The following is a 21,335-nucleotide window of genomic DNA, read 5'->3' as shown; positions in this document are numbered from 1 at the left end:
CAAGTGAATTTCATTGTTTATCTCATTCTGCTGTGCTAGTTAGCATGAGAGTAACTTAGCACCTCTATTAGCAATATACCAGTTATATTATCTTGTGACGTCATTAAGTACAGGCTGCACGTGTAGAACCCATTTGAGAATCGAACCCAGTATGCAAAGAGGGTGCTCAAACCGTCTTGAAAGCCAATCCAGATGACCTCGATCATTTTCACAATTCCTAATAGGTGGGTATGTCAAGCTTCTGTCGAACATGCATCGAGTTACTTATAGTTCGACACATGCAGAGTTTCGATACAAATGTTTATAAAGGGGTCGTAGCTTTTATAATATATATAACGATAACTTCAAATGGGGTGTGATGTATGGGATGTATTGTGACATAACTCAGTATCGAAGTATCGAACATCGAGTTACTTGAAGTTCGGACTGTGTGTATGTTGTACAATTTGTAGCAGGTGTCTGGGACTAATCTGTTGACCTGGTGGTGGCTTATATTACACAACCTGAATGGCCACAGTTTGCTGCCAGTCGAGCTGCAGACAACAGATGCCTTTTGTGTTTTACATCTCAAAACTCCCTTACTGTGTGATACGGCTGGAAGTTATTCCAATGTCTGACGAGCACCATTACCATGGGAGCGAAAGGGACAACTTTGTTTTCTCTAAGCTGTCATTTGCATACTAGTGCAAGTCGAAGAGCAGGCAGATGATATAATAGTAGACACACACAATACAAGGGATGCGTGGCAAGTGAGATGTACTTTAACCCTTAGTACACACAATACAAGGGATGAGTGTCAAGTGAGATGTACTTTAACCCTTAGTACACACACAATACATGGGATGCGTGGCAAGTGAGATGTACTTTAACCCTTAGTACACACACAATACATGGGATGCGTGGCAAGTGAGATGTACTTTAACCCTTAGTACACACACAATACATGGGATGCGTGGCAAGTGAGATGTACTTTAACCCTAGTGAGATGTACACACACACACAATACAAGGATGAGTGGCAAGTGAGATGTACTTTAACCCTTAGTACACACACAAATACATGGGATGCGTGGCAAGTGAGATGTACTTTAACCCTTAGTACACACACACAATACATGGGATGTGTGGCAAGTGAGATGTACTTTAACCCTTAGTACACACACAATAAGACATGGGGCATGATGTACTTTAACCCTTAGTACACACAGTACAAAGGATGAGATGTAGATGTACTTTAACCCTTAGTACACACACAATATAATGGTGGCATGAGATGTACTTGGCAAGTGAGATGTACTTTAACCCTTAGTACAATACATAAGGGATGCGTGGCAAGTGAGATGTACTTTAACCCTTAGTACACACACAATACCAGGGATGAGTGTCAAGTGAGATTTACTTAAACCCTTAGTACACACGCAACATAAGGGATGAGTGGCAAGTGAGATGTCCTTTAACCCTTAGTACACACACAATACATTGGATGAGTGGCAAGTTAGATTTACTTAAACCCTTAGTACACACGCAACATAGAGGATGAGTGGCAAGTGAGACGTACTTTAACCCTTAGTACACAAACAATACCAGGGATGAGTGGCAAGTTAGATTTACTTAAACCCTTAGTACACACGCTACATAAGGGATGAGTGGCAAGTGAGATGTTCTTTAACCCTTAGTACACACAAAATACAAGGGATGCGTGGCAAGTGAGATGTACTTTAACCCTTAGTACACACGCAACATACGGGATGCGTGGGAAGTGAGATGTACTTTAACTCTTAGTACACACACAATATATGGGATGAGTGTCAAGTGAGATTTACTTGAACCCTTAGTACACACACAATACAAGGGATGCGTGGCAAGTGAGATGTACTTTAACCCTTAGTACACACGCAACATAAGGGATGCGTGGGAAGTGAGATGTACTTTAACTCTTAGTACACACACAATACCAGGGATGCGTGGCAAGTGAGATGTACTTTAACCCTTAGTACACACACAATACAAGGGATGCGTGGCAAGTGAAATGCACTTTAACTCTTAGTACACACCCAATACAAGGGATGCGTGGCAAGATGTATTTTAACCCTTGTACACTTGCCCTTAAACCCTTGTACAAACTTATGCAAGGATATGCGGCAAGTGAGATGTACTTTAACTCTTAGTACACGCACTATATATTCACGTACACTATATACACTATTCGGAATATCCAGACCCAGGAAATCGAATATTTTTAGAATAATATATAATTGAATAAATTAAGATTTCAAAACACATTTTGTTCACCAACGTCTAATCCTCTTTCAACCTACACAGCTTCCAACGTTTTTGAAAGGTTCATTTTCGGCATCATCGAAGCATAGTTCATTTTATCGTTATCAGTATCCTAACGCGGTAAGTGACGGCTTTACAATGTTAATGATACTAATGTGGACAGGTATACCCTTACTGCTTGGTTATAACTGAGTTAACACTTACTTAATCGACGGCCTTACACCGAAACTGGTTATTGATTATAACGTAATGACGTACCTCATCCGCATTACAAATCAGATTTCCCCTTACCTTGATAGTATCACACCCATCACACTATTACCAGCCAATCAATCAAGCACCTAACCAACCACACTACCTATCACGTATTGCAAAACATCGGCATGACTTACAGCATTATGGCATTAACTGTTTCAAAATGAAGTGCTGCAATAATTACTGGTATTCAAAACTAAATGAAACATACCCACGTCCTGTTTTCCCCAAACAATCAGAGGCCTTCCAGACATGAGTGAATGAATGCTGTTTGTTGCCGCAGTAGCACTGAATCCATATCAAGGCGAAAGTAATTGTGTCTGAACCATGCTATCTCGAGGCATATGTGGGTATGAAAACGTGTAGTCCGCTAACGAAACAAGCATGGCCACCCGATCTCCTTTTGAATGTGCGTGTGTAAGCGCGTTGTTTAACGTTGCATTGAGTATTATTCCAAGCATTTGGACGAGGCCTATTAATAATCGAGTCTGGAAACAAATCCAGTGAGTGATATTGTGAGCATCGACCCATGCCGTAGAGGTAAATTGACATGCCTTCAGTCTAACCGCCGAGCCGAGCCGAACTAATTTGGTGGGGGAGGTGAGATTGAAGGGGACGTTGTGTTCAAGGTTATAGTACTTACCATACTGACGTACATACACCACTTTCAGAGATCAGCATCACACTGTTGTTTGTTGTATGATCCCCAGGGAGTTGAGATTGTTAATACGATGACTGACATCCGATTGTCGAGGGAAAAACAAAGCGCCTTTGAGCAGCTGAGCTGGATATTGGCGCTATACAAATAATAGTAGTATAATTGTTTGTTTTTGTAACAGTTAATCACATGGTGCCAGACCCGTGAAGATCCGGGTTAGAATTGGTCTTCAGTAACCCATGCCTGTCGTACGAGGCGACTAACGGGATCGGGTTGTCAGGTTCGCTGACTTTGTTGACACATGGCTTCGTATCCCAATTACGTAGATCGATGCTCATGATGTCAATCACTGGATTTTCTGGTTTTGACTCCATTGTTTACAGACCGCCGTCATATATCTGGAATATTGCTGAGTGCGGCGTTAAACAACAAACAAACAGACACGTGGTACAAGCCATGACGACCTAGGGTTGAATTGGTCTTGCGCATCCCATGCTTGTCGTAAGAGGTGTGTCTTCAGAAACGGCTTACGAGATGGGGTTTTGATGCACCCATCGAATCACAGCTGGTTACAAGGATGTCAGTCATTGGTTTTATCTCTTCAGACAGGATTATTACATACACCTTTATATTGCTGCAATATTGCATAGCCCCGAGTTAAACAACTGACTGACTGAGTTTGGTTTTACGCCGCTTTTAGCAATATTCCAGCAACATCACGGCGGGGAACACCAGACATGGGCTTCACACATTGTACCCATGTGGAGATTCGAACCCGGGTCTTCGGCGTGACGAGCCAACGTTTTAACCACTAGGCTACCCCACCGCCCCCGAGTTAAACAAAGAATTCATACGTGTCGGATTTTGATGGCAACACTAACATATGACTTTACTTATTAACAGTTAAATGACTGCATTTATTGCATATTATCACCACAATCTTGTAAATATTTCTACAAGACCGTCCACCGAAGCCATGTTATGTTGGAGACTTTACTGCAATTTGCTTCAGATCAGCTGCAAACAAAACCACAGTCAAAACCGCATCTCGTCTAGAATTACGTTACCGTGAATTCACATCACCTAAACGACACCATATTTTGCATCCCGCCCTCCAAACCAACAGAAATTACTTAATAGCCCTAAACTGACACACAGCTATGCTATACCATACTTTACAACGAGATTTGAAAGTAGAGTGATTGCTTGAAAATGGTTTGATATGATATATATTGAGTAATACGAAGTAAAGATTATAATGGCATAATGACTATGTTGGTAATGTATTGAATCTTACTCAATGTAAGAAAATAATATAAATAAATATATACATACTGGACAAGGATAACACTGATAAGTGCGATACGTAATGGTTATAGGGGTAACTTTCATAGATCCTTGTATGAACTTACTTGATTCCTTTATATCAGACATAATTGTATGCACTAGCATTTTATTCACTTTGATACAAATTGTCTGTTTTGAACATCAATAAAATTGGCATCTTGCTATATCGTTTCAAATATTGTGACAGGTAATGTAATTTTCGTTGTCAATTATGCACCTAAGTATTGCGCAGAGGCTCAGACTAAGCGCGTTACAAGAGAAAATAATCAATGTGCATTTTTTTGTTGGATGCCATTATTCCAATGTCTTTATGTTCAAAATATGCGAGGATCCATCCAGGCTGACAATATATTCTTAATAAATATTTTAAGTGACTGATTATACCCATAAACATCTCTAACATTAATGTTAATCATTCTTTATTGTAAAAATGTAAAGTTAAGTATGAACACCACTAAGCTCATAAACACTAGTTTAGAGCATTGTGTCTGTGTGGGAATAGTCTTATAAGAGAGTGAGTGAGTGAGTTAAGTTTTACGCCGCTTTTAGCAATATTCCAGCAATATAACCGCTGGGGACACCAGAAATGGGCTTCACACATTGTACCCATATGGGGAATCGACTCCGGGTCTTCTCGTCTTAACCATTAGGCAACCCCACCGCCCCTTCTTACGAGAGAAGACTATCTTGAATTGAAGATTATCTTGTGCAAAATGAGTGTTAAGATTGTAACACGTACTAACATAGATTTAAAACTGGCATTAAATGTTTTCTACCTTGTCAAAGAGGAAGTTCTAAGAGTTTTCAATTCAAATAATTATAACTGTGAAATGACACCGGGTGTCTTTAAAATACAAAAAGCAACGGAGAAATATAGTTTGCTGTTTGTTGTTTAACGCCGCACTCAGCAATATTCCAGCTATATGGCGGCGGTCTGTAAATAATCTAGTCTGGGCCAGATAATCCAGTGATCAACAACATGAGCATACATCTACGTACTGGGATATGATGACATGTGTCAACCAAGTTAGCGAACCTGACAACGCGACCCCGTTAGTCGCCGAAGAAATATAGAGGTTGTAAGCTGGGGCTGATAGTATATTGGTTGACGTAATATGAAAACACGATTGGTAAATCAAAATCATCCCTTTTCTGGTGGAGATTGGTTGCCCTCATTTTGAATGTCTGTGTACAGTCTCAGATAGGACGCCGATTGTTTTAATCCATCAGGTAAACAGATAAGATGAGGAAACCTATTTATATTGGCATTGTTCGCACCTATATTACTTCGATAAATCTTAGATTCACATTATAACATATATCTATCTTTATTACTGAATCTATCTGTCAAAATATTTTATTGCATACTGCGTAGTTTAACAAATACTGAATCGAATTCACATTTCACTACAGAAGCTAAGCATACGCGGACATTATTCACTGTTGATAGTTTCGCTTAAAATAGCATTTAACTTTCATATCATCACATGCGGATGGGGTGTTCAGCCTTAGTCATAGAAAAGTAATAACATACATAAGATTTTAGTATTTTGGTTTAAATAGTGTTTGGACGACTTGATAACCTATGTCAAACCTCATTTTGTGGCAACATCAAGTACATATTTAGAATAGATTTGTTTTAGTCGAAATGGAAATGAATTTAGGATTTTATACATTTCTTGACTAGAACCCAGGAGGTTATTTTGTATTTACGTGTGATCATAATATCGCATGAGGACTTCCAAGAGGGTTTGTAACGTGGAAGACATTTCAACAGATACCCATTTCCTCTCAACAAATATACAGTATAGTTATGAGTCAGACAAGAAATTTGATCTTAGTGTACATTTCACTGCATATGATTATATAAAGAAATATTTGCCACCACCTCACATCTTACAAAAATTACTGATACCATAAAGATATGTTACAATATCAAAATTATATATCTTTTCCTACACGAGGATGAATTACATTCTGTGATTCCGTGGTTAATGACACAATCTAAATATAGATTCAACTCAATGGCACTGTTGATCATTTGATTAGGTTTAGACATTAAAAACATATCCATCTGGTAATGTCATGCACATGTGTTAAGGAGCATTATATATCATAGGGAAAGAGAAAATAATCAAATGAAAACAATTTTTCAAATGATATTCTACATCATATTTGTAAATTATTCTATCAAATATCTTTCATTTGCTATTTCTGTATCCATTTTTATTGTGAGCAAATTTCTGTTAGTACAGGTGTACTCTCTTGAAATGCTTCTGCAAATGTTTATATTTTTCATCGCATGTTTCATGACTTAGTCTCTCTGCATTTGGAGTTATGTAATAATGTGCGTAAGTCAAAAAGTTTTACACATACTTAAAAAGTAACAAAAATATTTCCATCATCACAATAATTTTATCTACTATATTCTTTATGTATAATGAGCTAACAACGAGGAGAGTTCTATGGATATACAACTTCTTTAATATAATATGAGCGACGTTTCTGTGTAGCTACTAACACCGGTATCAAGCAAATGATTTGCTTGATAACGGTGTTAGTAGCTACACCGAAACGTCGCTCATATTATGTTAAAGAAAATAAATATTGTGTTAAATGCCACTCAAACAAGTTGTAATGAACTAATCCCGTATAAATCGAGAGCATACATTTTACTGCATGGCTGCTTTTAAGCCCGCCATGTGTTGGTGCAAGGCCCTTACACTACAAGCATATGTACGAAGATGTCATAGAAAAACGTCATTGCATGAACATACGAACATTAGATAACAATAAAAAAATTGCATTTAGATATGTACTCAAAACAAAAACAAGATTATGCATTTTTCTGTCCACTATAAAGCACATAGATGTCTTTGAACGTAAACTCTATGTATAAACATATTATACAGTTGTAAACTAGATTGGACTATATTTGTACAAACGTTACCAGCCCGAACACAGTACGCGAAACACTGCACACTGAAGGTCCAAAACACAGCTATATTTGACAGTTAGAGGTATGCTCGCAAAATGGAATATCCCATACTTTTTTGAATGGTATATATACAGAGCTATAATATGCTTTTGAAGGTATTCACAAATTGTCCATTTCTGTGTACACCCATTGCAAAGACATTGTTTAATTTACTTCTTTGGGTGGCATTTTAAAAGTTGGAAGTACAATACTGACACATTTTATACTTAACGTATTTCGTGAGTCCGACGTTTCGATACAGATTTTTGTACCGTTTTCAAGAAGGAATGAAATATGTAGAACAGGGGATGTTCATATACAGAGTATAACAAACAGAACAACATAATTGGCATAATTAGCTAGTTGATAGAATTAACAAAGGGATGTGAAATGGAAGCAAAAGATGTACAAATCAAGGGAATAGTTTAGAAAGAAGATTTTTACACAGCTGATTGGGTTTGGTTCAGGAGTGCATCAGAAGATGATGGGATGAAATGTCCTTTGACCTTGGTTGATGGTCGGCTTTTGGCTTTTGTTGTAAGTGGCCTCGGTGATTTTGCGTTTGCTGAAGTCAGTTTGATTGTTTGCGAGAATGGTGATGTCAGTCCAGTTTATTTGGTGATTGGGGTTTGATTTGGTGTGATTAGACATGACTGAATGGAAGTATGATATTCTTTCACTCGGGTGCTTGTTTTGATGTGTCGGAAAGTTTCGCCATGTAGCTTCGTCAAAACATACAGGTTATTTGGAGCCACTGCAACAAATTAATTCCAGGTCATTCCCTTGCCTTTGCATGTGTTTGTGACGTTTACAAATTACAGGAACCTTTGATGTCATCACTATGTGACAGAGATTCATAAACACATGCTTACAGTGTAATCGCACAATGTAATCTGCTTCTGGCAGAGACGTATACGTCAAAGCACATACAAGAACATAGCTTTGAATGTACACTACAAGCACGTGTATGAGAATGCATATGAAGGCACACGACACACACAAAGCATATATAGCAGCATGAGTTTCAAGTTACCCTCAACGCATAAACCAATATAAGTTTGAAAGTACACTCAAACCAAAGGTAGGACTTTAGGCATGCATTAAAAGCATTAACAATAGCATGGCGTTTCACGTATTCTCAAAGTATTTTGATGGCTTTTACTTTGAATATAGACTCAAAGCATATACGTATGATTCTGAATTAGACTTAACACTTACTTTACAATTCAACATATTGACAAATCGAAAGCATACTGGTGTACTGAATGTATACACTGTTTTTGAGTTTCTGACACGCTTTATAGATAACAACTTCATTTTGTTCATTATACGACGTTTCAGAGCTAATTCTTGCGGTGAATTCAAGTGAAAGAGCTAATTTGGTCTGAAACGTCGTATAAAGAATAAAAAGAAGTTGTTATCTATACAGCGTGTCACGAATTCATGTTCGTCTAACTTCTTAATGCCTTTCAAGAACTTCACTGATATTGTACAAAGCCAGTTTTTCAGTAAACATATAACACATAATGTATCATAATATTTTATTTTATGTAAATCCTCTTTAAGTAAGAGTCAAAGAATCAGTTGTTATATATAATCTAACAGGTGTGATCGGGTAGGTCAGTAGTGTTTTGGCCTGGCGTAGGAATTCACGCAAATCTTTGCAGTTCTAAATGTGCATGAGTGCATATGTGATGCATGTGTACATGTATCTCTATGTAGAAGCAGATTGTGTACACCATGCTATAACACGTCATATTTACGTGAACGACAAAACCAACCAGTATCTGCCTTGTTGATGAAACAGATAGATCTCGTTAACTCCATAAGATTACTCCGATGAAGCAGGATGCGCTCACCTTTTCGGGAACACCCGGTGTCGTCGATGTTTGATAGTTATTCATGAACGAATGCTCATGATACACTCGGACTCAGATATAGTCGACTCTTCGCATTTAGAGTAATTTTTGTGGCAGTGGAAGGGGTCTTGTCTTGTTTATTCACAATGTCATAAAACTTGGTTCCGTGTTGATGATATTGTTGGAATCGTAAAATGGATTCTGTTTGGGCAGACATTTCTCACGATTAATGAATTCTTTTTGCCTTTAATATAACCTGAAGAGCTAAAGAAAGAATGAACTCTTTGAAACACAAAGAAGAAATGGTCATTCAATGGATGGGTACTGACAAGGTATCATAGTTGTTGCTTTTTTCGACATTATGTTTTCAGTTTTGAACATTTTAATTGTTTTGATAGATTTCTTTGTTAATTCCAAGCGTATATTTTCTTTTGCCTGGTAGTTTAACACATGGACATATGAACGTATTTGTAAGTGAACATCCCCAAACCCACCTGGCAAATATACTCCATTCCATTTCGGGTCTACTAGTACCAAATGTATGCCGTGAGGGGGAGACGATGAAACAGAGAGAATACAATGTCTGCTTTTAAGGATAGGTCATCGTTACCCGATGTCGCTGCCCGTTATTCATAACATCAACCATTGTTTATCTACAGCAAAACTTACTTTAAAAATATCCAGCGCATACAAAATACCGACTCTCTTGTTTATGTTTCTTAATAAGTCTGTATCCTGGTGGGGATGGCATCAATCATGTTCTGTGTGGCGATGGATTCCCCTCGGTATTTACTGATGAAGATGCACGTGGGGATGTGTTCTGGTTGCAGAGTTGCAGAGTCGGATATGATAAACGCTGACGACGCCGCTTTCAGCACACCAAACCAACAGGTGTGAATTTCACACATTTAATTCACGCAAAATAGTTTGGCACAATTCAATAGAACATACACTTTCAGCTTTACGAGTCATACAAAATGTCTGTCGACAATGTGAGCAAACACTGCTGGAAGTGTTAAACACATTCAAACAAAGTCTATGATAATACCAAAATAAGCCATATTGATGATATTGCAGTTTTCAAACCCTTCCTGTGGTATTACCTGTGTCTGAACACTTCAAAATAAATTATCAAATTTTCTAAGGGTGATGTTTTGTGTATTGTTTGTTAAAAGACTTTAAAATTTAAGTTAAGAAAGTATCACTTCAAAAATGTAACGCCTAATCATCTTAACCGGTTTTTATTTTATTAATTTATTTGTTTATATTAAAAATCGCTTTATTTATCTTCATGATAGTGCTTAAAGAAGCGGAAGTGACATTTTTTAGCAGTTAAGTACACCAATAGCTATATGTCATATTTATCATGTATTGCACACACCTCCATTTTGATATTATTACTATTTAGTATATTGGAGATGGAGACGTTGCAGACGTGGTCGACGGCGTCAGACGATACTACACTATTTCATTATCACAAATTCCCCAACCCAAAATATTCAATTGAAAGTTTAGCAAATACCCCCGTGATGAGTGTTGATTGATCCGCGTGCGGAGCCTCAAGTCTGTATCCCCAATCAAACACAAACTTTGATGTGATCTTCCCTGCGCTGATTACCTCCAGTAAGACTGCAGATCTAATCAAAATCTATTTTATTTGCGACTTAAAACTTCATGATTGCAAAATTAATTCAAATTGACTCATCGGCGTCCTCAAACGAGTCAAATTCTCTCAAATTGCGTGATTAGGTGGACAAACGGACGGATCTCATGGTCACCACGCGGGTCCTCCCTATAGCCTTATAGAAACGTGGCTAAATCCTATGAAAAGTCAGCCGAGATTTAGTAACTCTTTCGGCAAACTTAATTATCGCCAAACCATGTCTTGGAAAGAAAACCATGAATTGAAACCTTAATCTCGAAGACGGGTGTCCCCGGCCGCGCCAAACAATGGTCGTTCCCCTAAGTCCGTCATTACCAAGCTTACAGAGAGATCAAAAGTGCGGGGTCATGTTATGAGGAATTTTCTTCCGCAAGTCATGTGTAAACACGGCATCATAGGGCCACGAAGGCAGAAAATCATCCTCCGAGCTGAACAATGTGTAATTGACAAAATATTTTTCGACCAAATTAGTTCGCTGATTCAGAAAATTACCTCAAGTGTTCGTACAAATTTCATCGTTGAGGAAATTACACACGGCAAATGAAGTAATGGTAAGGAGGGATTACCCCCGAGATCCCTAATGACTCCTCGGCCCCGGTTTCTATTCACCGCGTATTCTCTGGCACTGTGACTCAATTTAATTCTCATCTCCCAAGTCGAGAGCTGGAGCTCAATACACATGGCAGCCTTGCACACTAACCGGAGCAGCATATTGTTCGCGGTGGAAGACGTTTAGCGCAGTTGAAGAAGCGAAGCCGCTCCAACCAAGCTAAAGTCATCGTCCGGTAACAAAGGATAACCAGGCAATTGAATCCCCCTGGCGGCAAAAAGAGGAAATTAGGCGGAGACAACTTCGCTGGGCTCTTCCGGCTCGCTCGTTTTGCCTAAATTTGCGACAGGAAAATACACGAGTTTGAGTACGAAGGTGCAAATAGCTATCGGGTATTCCCGTGAATAGCCGGTCATTGTAGCAGTAGTCGCGCGACTTACGCCATGGGGCCAGCGAGATGCTGTGTTTCATGCGAACAGTTTACTGAATAATGCAGTTAGCGTATTTTCATCGTTTTTTCACATACACTTCCCATCCGCAAGTTCATCTCTGACGTAAAGAAAGTTAAAAGTTAAGACATCCTGTAAGAAAGTTTTTATGAAATTAGAGCGTAGGATGATATTCAAGTAATGTGGGTTTTGCCCTTGATACAGATTCTTGGTCATATACCGTTATAATATATTACGATGCCTCAAGCAAAAGCTATTATACCATAGGTGCCGTCAGTTAAATAGATAATGCTGTTTTCAGGGTTTAAAGCTGGAGATAAAGAGCTTAATTCCTATTTGCTTCCCCGAAATCGAATCATATACTCAAGTAAGTAATATAATTGGGCAGTTCATTGTCTACTTTGCAAGTTATTTATATATTAAGTTTACATGGCAGTAAAAAGCAAACCTGCTTTAATACGATAGCGATATACAGATATCTAGATATTCTATTTCGATTTTGTGAGATTCCGAAGCCAGTGCCGGTCAATGCCCCTCTATATGTATATGCACGCGCGCACCCACCCACCCACCCCCTGATTAAAGGTGTAAATGCCATTCAATAATATTACACCACCCGAAGAAGGGGCAAGAACTAGCCCAGAAGCGTTGTGAAAAATAAATCAAGAAGTTGTTATTGATAAAATTTGTCTTGTAATAATATTACACTTATGTTGTGCGCTTTGTGAATTATCGAGCCAGGACTAGTCCGCCATACAGACCCTGGCCTGAAACAAGTATATCCGAGAAAGTCCATGCTTGTCAAGAATATGTGGCAAGTCTCGGTTTATATCAGATGCTGTTTCAGGTTTCTGAAAGGGAAGTCTCTGGGATCCTTTTTATTGTATTTTATGATTAAAATTTAGGAAGTTTAGGGACCATATTTTTCTGTAAAATATGTTCATTTCAGAGACTTGATGTTAGACCTGAAAGACCAGTATTTACCGGCGTTAGTTGACCAAGCACCAAGAGCCGCTGATCAAACGGGTCACGATTAGAGACTTCTTTTGACCAGTGGTGCGGGTGTACGAAACTACAACAACTACAACCATTTACGTCCTCGGAGGGCCAATGTGCCGCCGGAAAAGGAAACACTGCCTTAGTAACACTTGGAAAAAATTATCATAAGTTTCAGTTTGCGTCTGAATTATTTGTCCGTATATATCTGAAATATTTAACCATCTTGAAAGAGAAGCGCGAGACAGTCCGAAAGAAAACATAATTAGGCATACTTTTTCATAAAAGATGTACAGATGTTATAGATTTTGAGAACGCCCCCAAAACTGATTGAACTCATGCTATATATATATATATATCATTTTGAACGAAATCCCCTTGAAAATACATTAATAATTTTCTAGCGTAAATACCTGTAATGCTTCGATAATGTTATGTCGTCGATGGTTGATGGCGTATATCAACAATTTATCCTTATTGTGTCTCATTAATTTACCTGGAAGGTAATAAACATTTACAACCAAGTCTGATTGTCGCGACACCTGCTGAGACGGTCAGGACAAGTTGGTAGGGAAATGTTACACGCCAATAAAGATGGCGGGTGGCCCAGGCTGTTATTGTGGTTAGGTACGGAGCTACCCTGGCTTCTGATTACAGAGAAGAGTGATTTTATAACCGGGGTAATAACGACAGGAATACACTTCATTTAGCTTTGATTGATAGTGATGTTTAAACAGCGGAGGGCGGCGATTAAAACTCTCATTGAGGAAATAACGTCCTCTTATGAGTATCCGATAATTAATTATGGATGTAATTATCGAAAAACAAAGTGAACTGGTTTTTTTGGTTCATTGAGGTGATTCTGTGAAGTTTTGATATATTAATTTGGATTTAGCCAATTTCGTGTACATGTACGCAGATGGATATGAACGCAAACGCATATGAAACTGAATATGTTCTTGGTGAATTTCGAAAATTAAATATTTTAAAAGTATACGAGTATATTATATTATGTGGGTTTTGTTTGATTCGCAAGCACGGTGGGTGATATCATTCTTGCATAAACACCCGTCTATGTATTTAGTCTGGTCATAAACATGTAACTATGTCATTATTGTGTCCATGTTTAGGTGCATGCCGTTCCCATCGCCATCGTCGTGGACGTCGACGGATGAATATAGTTTAACCAGAAATTTCACCAAAGCCTTAACAACTCAAAGTTCTCGATTTTATATTTGACACTAGTTGACTGAGTTGAGTTTAGTTTAGCGTTGTTATGGTCAGTTTTCCAGTTAAATGACGACGTGCGTGTTTGAAGTGGGAGGGAACCCCGAAGTAATGTCACTTTTATGAAACCCACGGGCAGGGTTAAAGTGTCGAGAAAAGTATAAACAAAATCCGGGCGAATCTGGGTTCGAACCCGCAATTAAAGATTTCTGGCACGCCTGAATTACGCAGCTCTGCACTTTGAGTACCCGACAATAGGTAGTGTAGATGGCGTACTTTGTGTGCCCGACAACGTTGTGTAGATGGCGTACTTTGTGTGCCCGATTAATAGTTAAGATGGCGTACTTTGTGTGCCCGACAATAGCTGTGTAGATGGCGTACTTTGTGTACCAATAGGTTCTGTAGATGGCGTACTTTGTGTACCCGACAATAGGTAGTGTAGATGGCGCACTTTGTGTGCCCGACAATAGGTATTGTAGATGGCGTACTTTGTGTGCCCGACAATAGGTATTGTAGATGGCGTACTTTGTGTACCCGACAATAGGTATTGTAGATGGCGTACTTTGTGTGTCCGACAATAGGTAGTGTAGATGGCGTACTTTGTGCCCCGACAATAGGTAGTGTAGATGGCCCACTTTGTGTGCCCGACAATAGGTAGTGTAGATGGCGTACTTTGTGTGCCCGACAATAGGTATTGTAGATGGCGTACTTAGATGGCGTACTTTGTGTGCCCGACAATAGGTATTGTAGATGGCGTACTTTGTGTGTCCGACAATAGGTAGTGTAGATGGCGTACTTTGTGTGTCCGACAATAGGTAATGTAGATGGCGTACTTTGTGTACCCGACAATAGGTAGTGTAGATGGCGTACTTTGTGTGCCCGACAATAGGTTGTGTAGATGGCGTACTTTGTGTGCCCGACAATAGTTTGTGTTGATGGCGTACTTTGTGTGCCCGACAATAGGCAGTGTAGATGGCGTACTTTGTGTGCCCGACAATAGGTTGTGTAGATGGCGTACTTTGTGTACCCGACAATAGGTAGTGTAGATGGCGTACTTTGTGTGCCCCACAATAGGTATTGTAGATGGCGTAGTTTGTGCGCCCGACAATAGGTATTGTAGATGGCGTACTTTGTGTGTCCGACAATAGGTAGTGTAGATGGCGTACTTTGTGTGCCCGACAATAGGTATTGTAGATGGCGTACTTTACTTTTGTGTCCGACAATAGGTAGTGCAGATGGCGTACTTTGTGTGTCCGACAATAGGTAATGTAGATGGCGTACTTTGTGTGTTGACCCGACAATAGGTAGTGTAGATGGCGTACTTTGTGTGCCCGACAATAAGGTTGTGTAGATGGCGTACTTTGTGTGCCCGACAATAGTTTGTGTTGATGGCGTACTTTGTGTGTCCGACAATAGGTTGTGACGATGGCGTACTTTGTGTGCCCGACAATAGGTTGTGTAGATGGCGTACTTTGTGTACAATAGGTATTGTACAATAGGTATTATTGTAGATGGCGTACTTTGTGTGCCCGACAATAGGTAGTGTAGATGGCGTACTTTGTGTGCCCGACAATAGGTAGTGTAGATGGCGTACTTTGTGTGCCCGACAATAGGTATTGTAGATGGCGTACTTTGTGTGTCCGACAATAGGTAATGTAGATGGCGTACTTTGTGTGCCCGACAATAGGTAGTGTAGATGGCCTACTTCGTGTGCCCGACAATAGGTAGTGTAGATGGCGTACTTTATGTGCCCGACAATAGGCAGTGTAGATGGCGTACATTGTGTGCCCGACAATAGGTAATGTAGATGGCGTACTTTGTGTGTCCGACAATAGGTAATGTAGATGGCGTACTTTGTGTGTCCGACAATAGGTAGTGTAGATGGCGTACTTTGTGTGTCCGACAATAGGTAGTGTAGATGGCGTACTTTGTGTGCCCGACAATAGGTAGTGTAGATGGCGTACTTTGTGTGCCCGACAATAGGTAGTGTAGATGGCCTACTTTGTGTGCCTGACAATAGGTAGTGTAGATGGCCTACTTTGTGTGCCCGACAATAGATAGTGTCGATGGCGCACTTTGTGTGCCCCGACAATAGGTAGTGTAGATGGCGTACTTTATGTGCCCCTCTGATAGTTTCAAATTGGCACGGCTCTTTGCTCTTGCGAGTACCAATACTTTATGAAAGTGGTCAGATGTAACATATGTTATATTTGGGAAATACGCTTTCCTAGTAAAGTACAGATGTTAGTACTTTGGAGGATCGAGTCCCCTACAGGAATAGAACAAACCGTCTCCGAATGATTTCGTGCCACTTGTAACCTCACTTCATGTCGCTTTACCTCTATCGTCATAGAAAGCCATTCTCCAACTGTTTTTTTCCTAACACACATGTCAACTGAAACGTAATAATATGTACATTACAAGTCATCATTAAATACACATACATTTGGTACGATCGCAACATCGTTCAGCTGATGTCATGCGTCAGTACAACCTGTGGTCAGGGAAACACTATCACGGGCGATTTCGGTTAGATCAAACAGTTCATTGTTGTAGTGTGGGCATATTATCACATTACAACTGCCTGTAGCGGTTAGTGTTTATGGCCCAGGTGGGAATAACTTATCCCAGCGAAATCCGGTCCAGATTTTCAACATCCTGGTTAGTTTGTTTGCAAGCGAGACCGCGGGCGATTACAATGGATGTAAATTTGTCAAAGCAATTCCAATATGGAATAATGGTGACATGTCAGATGAGCAAGAACGACGTCAGGTGCAGCATATGGCGAAGTTGGGGCCATATCGGCTTCGACTTCCTGAATTGTGTTAACAATAACAACATACTCAATTAGCTGGTTTGGTTATCTGGAAATCAATATGATTTAATTATCTTTAATGGATGGGGATTACACATTGTCGTATGTATATAAGTGGCGAGTAGTTTGATGTATGATAGTATCTCAAACAGATAAACATCCACAGTACTGCACCGTTAGGTTTAATCAGAAGTTCACCACTAAATGTTCCAACTGAATATAACGTCAATGCATTTAGAATCGTTTTATGTGTTCACATGTACCTGGGAAAATCTTTGCAAGTATCGCATAGGCGGACTGCAGGGATGCAGTTGATTACATAACCATTGAAACTCTCCTGAAAACTAACTGTGCACCACCCACCCACCCCCTTTCTCAAAAAGCTGTATCCGCCCCTGCTATAAAGGACACACGATACGTATCACTAAAGAATATAATAATAATTCGTTGTTGTTTTTTGTTTACCCTGGCTCTAGCGATAAGAAGTGACCGAGTTTCCAGATTGGCATTTTTAGTTCTGAGGGTAATTTATACCTTGTCGACACGCAAATGAAATACAAAATACTATTTACCCGAAAACCTTACATTCAGAAATCCTTACATTCGCATCCATACAGACACAGATGGCAAAACAAATAGAAGGTGAAAGATAAAAAAGGGTTACCTGACAATGTTATAGGTTCGCGTTTCTATTTCTTAAGGATATTTTTATTTTAACAAACGATTTTATATAGGGTAACTAAAAACACAAGACAGAAGTCTTTGCCTACATAGAGTTTTAAAAGGTTAGAATATGGATATACGATGAGGTAATGATATGTACCCGACCGAAGTGCGACATCGAAACAAATCACGACTGTTTACGTTCTTAGTGTGCGTCGTCCAATTAGTAATTCAGCCTGCTTCAATGTGACAGTTTTCAGACAGTTTAGCATTGTAAACGTGCAACATCATGTCCTAGAACCAGTAACTGGCATATACTAGGGTTTTTTCATTTTACGAAGTACATTGTATGAGGTGAGACAAACAATCTGTCTGTCTGTATGGGTTAGTACAGCTGACATGCGCAGAACAACATTTATTGATCGCTCCACACACAGGTCTGATTCAACGCAGTACAGATCAAATGTTTAGACATATATTCTTGTATCCGACAAACTGGTAGCGGCGTATTGTAAACTAAGACTTTGATCACTGACTCCCGTGACACTTGACACATCCATGACAAGCACTGGCAACAAATGAAGACTGACCAACGTTACTTTGGTCATTGCGTCCACAATGTTGACCTTCTGTATCTGACATGCTGTCCTGGACGGTGTCAGCGCTACTTGCTCACACATCGGCGTGACGGCAACAGAACAACGTTCCAGCGTCCAGTTTAGTACAGCGAGAAGCTTAAGTGTACTTGCTCACACATCGGCGTGACGGAAACAGAACAACGTTCCAGCGTCCAGTTTAGTACAGCGAGAACTACAGAACAAGAATCTTCCTTCTAATCAATGATATTTTGACCATGCTACTTCCAGTATAATCCAGTATAAATATGCAAATAGTGTTGACGTTGACGTCGAACGTTGGGCTGGAGTGCCTGGGGGTGTGCGCTTGCTGTACATGTGTGTACGTGTGTGTGTGTGTTAGAAGGTGCCTCTATTCTCAAGGTGACAGTTCTTTCCGAAGCATTTATCTACGGGCAGTGTCGGGAGCAATATTTCTGGGGCTTACTCTAGAATCGGGTGGCATATGTGTCCAGTGGGTTTGGGTGTCCTGTCGTGTATCTAATTAACTTTGTCACTGGTGGCCCGATGGTATAAGATGATTCTCAAATCTTAGATTCGACCACACTGTGATTCTTGCCCTCTACGCAACATGGTTCGTTTCGGAAATATTTTGTTAAAGATAATGGCACAGCATTTACCTCATTCTGTTCATCGGTTCAAAGGTAATTGTATGTCTCCTTAACAAAACAAGATAAGAAACCTGTCTTTTTAAAGTAGTCACAGAAACATTATTCAACCCCTAACAAGTGTACAGCTAAGATCTTGTCGGTATCAATAGTTTCATAACAACTCTGGGGCGGACACAGCTTTTTGAGATGAGGGTGGGGGGTGGGGATATGCACACTATTGAGAAGGGGAGTACACACTTTATTTTCAATGGTCATTTAAACAAAAGAGGGGTGCGCACCTATGCAAATCTTTCAATCTTCCTAAAACATTGTGTCCAAATATTCAAGCTGGTACTGTTTACAATATATTGTGAGCTGATACTTGTGTGACCATTCAGTGTTTAGTTTGACCCCTTGGCATCATGTATGAATAAGTGAAAACATTAGAATAAGTTATGTCCTTATGATTACGTCACCTGAAAGGGGATGGGTAGTGTCTCCAAAACAAGCTCTTTCAGTCAACATGAAGGAGGGAGTCACTTTAACAAGCGATTGTAATTTCAAATTGCTTATTTATGAACTTTAATATCTAAGTGTGATTCTTGGAGACTTATATTAATCTGAAACACACAAAATATTTCTTGTATATTTTGTTTCCTGAATTTTTTAATGCATTTATTTTAGATTTTGCGGGTTTTTTTAGGGTACCAAGATATAAGGTCAAAAATAATGGGAATCGTGAGACTGGAACATAGCAAAACCAAATTGCTTGAGCTTGACAGATAATATGAAGAAAAATATAACATAAAAAGACAGTACTGCATTTGTATCGTTTTCTTGGTGACTCTACATACTTTTTGATCGCCCCTCGTAGCTCTGAAAACTATATGAGTGGATCACAGAAAATCAGTGACGACACCAGGTGTCCGCGAAAGGATAGGCATGTCCTGCCCAGCTGGTAGCACCAGACTTGTACAGCAAGTACTTACAGCCCCATGCAACACAACAGTACTGCTGCCATGCGACCTCGACCTGTAAACAAACCAGATAATATAAACAACGATGAACCAGGAACTCCTGTTAGTTCATTTTGAATTTCGACAACTGTGTAAAATGTTTTGGAAATATATTTGTTTTACAACACAGTCTTAATATTTATGCTTCGAACCAAACATTTCTCTGGCGGTTGTCTATAAATGGACAATATAATTCATGTGTCAGATGGCCAGCATCTTACACAGTATCGAACTGATCCATGAACCGAACTTATGCCCAGTAAGACTCGCCATCCAGTACGCCGGTTCCTTTCCTGTAATAACGTTAAGGGGGCGCTTTTCCTGCATCATCATCCTGTCTGTCGACCTCCAAGATCGCAGATAACAGGTATGATTGTCATATAATGAGCTAGAATTAACACCATCTCGTCAAAGATGTTTCCGAAATAAAGCAATGTGCGCAAACTGAAGATCATTACATTTCGACAAGCATCAAAACCTCATGAGACTGATAAACCGTACTGATGAGCGTAGCAAGAAGTAATGAGGCTAGTATTGTGTATATACCAGATTTAGGGCTATAATAGAGCTGTTATGCGTTCTAGATTCGTCAGAAAGAGCAAGGGATAACAACACTAATCTTATTAGACAGTCTGAACACAGCATCTGTCAAAGGCGACTCGACCAACATCTACTATCGGAGCAGATCGATAACATCCGGGCCACCACGCCGCTACATTGGGGTCAACCAGTAGATACCCACCTAGCATTCACTGCGGAGCTGATAGCATTGGAATGCACTGCGGAGCCGATATGTCTTTTCATTGATGGAATGTCTGATTCGATTGGGACGATCCGTCATCTGAGACTCAGTTTCACTGGTGGGTTTTAGAACTCTGTAATATTTCAGGCGGGGATCGTTTGGCGACGTTTTGTTATAAGAGTCTGAGACTCAACATATGGAATAAACAAAAAAGAGTTCCTACCTTACGTTTCGTATACAGAAAGGTTCATGAGTACAGAATAATGTCTTGTTGCGTTACCACCAAACAGTATCATTTTCACCTCGTGGGTAGCACATTATACGGTACATAAAATGAATTACAGTTACTCGCTGGCAACCACTGAACGTGTAGAAGTAAAGTGCAAGGGGGATTAGAAGTTAAATGATCATTACGGGACGTTGTACCAGCTGCGCAGAAAACCATGCATTATAACTATTTGCGAAAAGCAGTGTCGATTGTACAATTCTGAATATCATGAGCAAATATATGATACCAATTCAATGTTCACGCAAAGGACTCCATCAACAACTGATGGAAGTAAGATCGGATTATGGTTTTCCTATCAAATTCATTTCTGAAGAACAATTCGTTG

At 39.6% G+C, this 21,335-nt stretch overlaps 1 long non-coding RNA gene across 1 annotated transcript; it reads right to left on the bottom strand.

Annotated features, from left to right (window-relative positions):
• Positions 1 to 8,898: 8,898 nt before the first annotated feature.
• On the bottom strand, positions 8,899 to 21,022 carry LOC124270583. Its single transcript, XR_006896829.1, has 3 exons — positions 21,010 to 21,022; positions 18,231 to 18,233; positions 8,899 to 8,997 (listed from the first exon to the last, which is right to left on the bottom strand). It is a non-coding gene; the product is annotated as an uncharacterized LOC124270583 (long non-coding RNA).
• Between the last annotated feature and the right edge of the window lie 313 nt (positions 21,023 to 21,335).

The sequence above is a fragment of the Haliotis rubra genome, unplaced genomic scaffold (assembly GCF_003918875.1).
Source record: "Haliotis rubra isolate DU_JTF1 unplaced genomic scaffold, ASM391887v1 Scf153, whole genome shotgun sequence".
Classification (NCBI taxonomy): Eukaryota; Metazoa; Mollusca; class Gastropoda; order Lepetellida; family Haliotidae; genus Haliotis; species Haliotis rubra.
Note: the sequence above shows the minus strand (reverse complement) of the source record. Positions and strands in the feature narration are given on the sequence as shown.